Source organism: Palaemon carinicauda, chromosome 8 (genome assembly GCF_036898095.1).
Source record: "Palaemon carinicauda isolate YSFRI2023 chromosome 8, ASM3689809v2, whole genome shotgun sequence".
NCBI lineage: Eukaryota > Metazoa > Arthropoda > Malacostraca > Decapoda > Palaemonidae > Palaemon > Palaemon carinicauda.
The window spans coordinates 109,886,049-109,891,048 of NC_090732.1; positions in this window are offsets into that span (position 1 = coordinate 109,886,049).

Consider the following 5,000-nt stretch of genomic DNA (forward strand, 5'->3'; position numbering starts at 1 on the left):
GGGAGGTGGCTGAAGAAGAACCTGACTTCTTTAGATGTCTGGCTTGGGACCAAGGCCTGAGAAGAGTACTTAGCCGAAGCGGCTGGTCTTCTCAGATCTCTTCACGCGTTTGATGCATAACTTCTCCAAACTCCGATTGCATCCTTTAGCTGTGCTCTTAGCACTGGGTCTGTCACCGAAGCAAACTGGAGAGAGCGCAGTACTCTCTCCTGCTCGTGTCTTGATATCCTTTCGGAATCTTGAAGTCTCTTGACAGAACCCGCTATCTCCTTCCTTTTCTTCGCTGGGGTGGAGAAACGGTGTGACAAAAGGTCCCAGTGGATCTTAGCCACTGGAACTTTTGAGATGGAGAAAGTCGAGACTTTTTCTGTTGATCTTGAAGCCTAGGTACTCTAGGAACTGGATCACTGACTGGAAGCTTGCAAGCATTCTGTCTCGGATGCTGCCCACACCAACCAGTCGTCCAGGTAGGCTACTACCTGAATTCCCTTTAGGCGAAATTGTTTGAGAGCTACGCTCGCAAGCTTCGTAAAAATCCTTGGGGCTATGTTTAGCCCGAATGGCATGGCTCCGAAGGCGTGTAGTCTTCGCTGTAGCCTGAACCCTAGGTAGGGGGAGAGTCGATGGCTAATTGGAATGTGCCAGTAGGCATCTGACAAGTCTATAGAGACGGAATATGCCCTCTTGGGCAGTAAGGTCCTTATGTGTTGCAGTGTTAGCATTTTGAATTTGCAATTCACTATGAACTTGTTAAGTGGCGACAAGTCCAGAATGACTCTGAGCTTTTCCGAGTCTTTCTTGGGAACACAAAACAGCCTCCCTTAGAAATTGATGGGCTTCACCCTTTTTCTCCAACCGTTCTTGAACGTACTCCTCCATAACGGGGGTGGAGTGTTGGAAAAAACCGAAGGTACGGGGGTGGAGTGCTGTACCAGCTCCCGCCCAATCCATTCTTGAGTAGGCTGTGGGCCCAGGGATCGAAGGTCCACCGATCCCGAAATTTCAGAAGTCTCCCTCCTACCGGTATCACCTCACTTGGACTGCCGTCCTGAGGTCTTGCCTTCCTGACCACGACCACCCCTGAATCCCCTTCCCCTTGAGGGGCGTCTAGACGAGCCTCTGGCTGCTCCTCTAGGCTTTGCTCGGAAGGAAGTAGACTGCCCTTCGAACGCTGGGGTGAATGCCGTGGACTGTGTCGACACGGCCTGGGGTACCCACTGAAAGGTGGTCAGGGTTTGTGCCACGATCTGGGGCACTGGGGGCAATGGCAATTGCAGTTGCTGTTGCTGTCTAAGAGGCTTGGCTAGCCGAGACGGTAGCCTAGTCCTCATAGTCTTCCTCTTTGGTTGAGGACCCTCATCCGGGGAAGACTTTCTTTTGATAGCCAGGTCCCACTTCTGGAGAAGGTTTCTATTCTCCAAGGTGGCTTTATCAAAAACTTCTTTGACCAAGTCGGTAGGGAAAAAGGTCTTTTCCCCAAATGTTGGAGGAGATTAGTTTCTTTAGCTCGTGCCTCACTGTAGCCGAGGTAAACACGAACTCCCTACAAGCTCTCCTTGCCTTGACGAAGCCATAAAGGTCCTTCGTCACTGTGGCCAGATGAGGCTTGGCCACTACCATGAACATTTCATGGACCTTGGGGTCACTTGCCATCGTCTCGAGAGTAGTCTGAAGAGACATTGAGGCAGTCAGTCTTTCTTTTGTATCGAGCTCACTTCGCAAAAGAAAGTCAGACAGCTTAGGGGGGTCCTTGCCGAACTGACGTCCGGCAATATCAGCCTCCAACTTTCCACTTAGAACGTAAGATGGACGTCCTTCCAATCTTTGTGGTCCATAGGCAGGGCCAGCGACAAGGGTTTACACTCCTCTAGGGAGGGGCAAGACTTGCCGGCCTCGATTGCTTTTAGTACAGCCAGAAACCCTTTCTGTAAAAAGGGGGAAGGCTCTAGTAGGCGAGGACACAAAGGAAGGGAGCTTCCTATTCAATGCAGCTACCTTTGAGTTAGAGAAGCCCCTCTCTTTCATCGAAGATGAAAGTAGAGCTTGAGCCTTAGCATGGTCATCACTATGACCTCCTTCGGCTCTGCCTCCTCCTTTGAAGCTGGTTCCTTCCTCAGCCGGACATAACAGTCCGGATATGGTGCCTTGCTGGGCCAGAATTCCACCCTCCAGGGGAACTGAGCCCAGCATATCCGAGATGACGATCTTTCCAGTCGTCATCGACATGTGCTCAGCATACCTCCATGGGTTAGCATCCGAGCACAAAGGAAGGTCTTTCACATTGAGCTTTTCTGGGGCCCATGTGATTCTGCAAGGCACTGCATTCGCAGTTCCATTGCAGCCGCCTTCTCCTGATTCTCCTTCTGCATTTGTTGGATCATTCCAACAATAGAAGAGAGGGCCTGTCCCAGCTCTACTGGGAGACCGGCCGATGTAGAGGGACTTGAACTTCATCCTGGGCTTCTGCAAGGAGGTCTTCCTCCTGACACCCGTCCACATCAGATATCCTGTCATTTAGCTGGATGTCTTGCATCGCGACCGCGACTTCAGCATCCACCTGGATCTGAACTTAGGGATCTCCTCTTGAGGCTGGGGAATCACTGCCTCAGCTGATGCCTTAGGGAAAAGATACGCCTTCATCTTCTCACTTGGAAGATAAGGGCCAGAAGTGTACTTTTGGAAGCCCCTTACCCAGGTACGAAGCTTCTTCCTAGCTATTTAAATGTCTCATTAATCAGGTTAGTGCACACAGTACATACCTGAGGGTCCCAATACCGAGATCATCCTTGGAGACAGCGTATGCTGCGTGTCTCCTACAAAACTCATGTCCGCAGAGGTTCTTGCTGCTGACATTGCAGAAAACACTTCCCCACTTCGGAGTGTCCTTCTGTAAAGAGAAGAAATTTCCATGAGTATCAAGTGAACTATGTATCACTGGATATGCATAGTATAGCATAACAATTCATAAATGAAAGACACACACTTGTGTTTCCCTCACAACCCATTGTTGCAGCCTTCCAGATAATAAAATAAAAAAATGGTTTATCTCTACTAGAGTAACCAATGCAAGGTTTCCATAGGAAACAGGTGGAGCTCACACCTAGGCAATGATTTTAAAAATCCTGGATAATAGACGGGGAAGAACTCTGCTTCCTGTCTGAGGGCAACAGCAAGGGGCTGTGTAAGAAAACACAATAGTGTTAGAAGATACAGTGCTGTACCTAAACTTTTACTATAGTTTTCTTCTTACTGTATATGCTATACAGAAGAATACTAGTACAATATAGGAGGATGTGTGCCGGCCTGCCTTTGCCGGCCGGCACACACCACAATTAGCTTTAAAGTATACTACTTAACAGCTATAGGGCGGCAGCCCTCTGGTTCAAATGCCTGTGCCGGCGGCAGCAGCTGCCGGCCAGCAACAGCCAGTGTTGGCCGGCAATGATTGCCGGCCAGCAACTACACAAGGTAGTACCCAGCTGCCGGCCACACTCTTGGTGACCGGCAGACAAGGACTGACATAAGCCGGCCGGCAAAGGTACAAGACCGATGCCAGCCGGCAGCAAAAGAACCAGAAGACTACCCTTGCCCGGCTGCCGGCCTCATAGGCCGGCAGCCGGCTCATAGGCCGGCTGCCGGGACAGGTACAGCACTAGAAGAAAATAGAATGGATGCCGGGATAAGAGTGTACACAACCCCCCCAGCCCGGCAACCGAAAGAGTGCATATAAGGAAGGGGAGAAACTTAATTCAGGCTTCCTTGACCAATGCCGTCCGGCTCTGCCGGCAGGCATGGATGAGGGACCAAGAGAGGTCCGGGCAGCACTCGAAAACATAAGACCCTTGCCGTCCAGCGTCTCTGCCGGCCGGCAATGGGCTTAGTCAATCCAAATCCCAACCTATACTAGGTCCAGAAGTAGAATGACATATGGTACAGTAATACCCCTGCCGGCCAGCTCTGCCGGCCGGCAAGGTACAGTACAGTAATGGCTAGGCCATTACGGAGATAGAGGGGGAAGGGACAAGAGGGTCCTGCCAACCTTGCTTAGTGACAGATCACCCGTAGCCAAGAACTCTGTCTTAGCCTAAGGGAGATCTAAGGGAAAGGGCCAGCGCAGTAGTATAATACCTGCCAGCTTCCAGAGCACCAAAGCAAGGAAGGCGTTGCAACTCCCAAGGGAAGATTTATCCTCCCCGAGAACAGCAACAGGACTTAGTCTGGTCGATCACACAAGAAGGAATCATAACTACAGAAACCTTCGACAGTGACCTAAGGGAGCTCAGCTCCCTTTGTAAGTGTTAGGTCAGCGAGGGAGACTCTGCCCCAAGCCAAACAACACTGACTCAGACTAAAAACTCTGTTGTTCTGACCCTCTTTGAACCAGACTCTGCTGGAACAGGAAGGTACAGTAACACCCTAGTATAGTTTTATCGAAAATAAATTCGGAAAAAACCACTTAGGGATAAGCCCAAGGCTTAAACAGAGGGAAAGGGATTGCATACCTTCTCCGAAGAAAAGAAAGCAACCGGGGAGTATGATAAAGTATACTAAGGCTCCATAAGCAATTAGCCTAGGCACCAAGAGAATCGATTACCTAATTCACCGAAACTCTCACGTATACAATCTTGGAAATATTCCACACAGTCTAACATGTATAAAATATAGCCTAAAGCTTCAATAAAATTTTAATTACACTCGGAAAAACCATAATCATGCATTAAGTACTAGGACCAAACGACTAGGCTACATGGCCTAGCGTAGGCCAGAATGGCGAATACTTCGCCAAATAATACTAAGCACGAAAGGAAATCCTATGTAAAGCTAAATAGCTAAATTTTATTAAGCAAAACAACCAGGAATGTCACTCTGACTAACTAATTTATACCTAGCGAGTGACAGTGTCCAGGACACCTCTGGTAGGCTACGGCTCTTGTATCAAAGATTAATCCTATTAATCACTCAAAATTTTACCAAGAGCCTACATTTATACATAACAGACA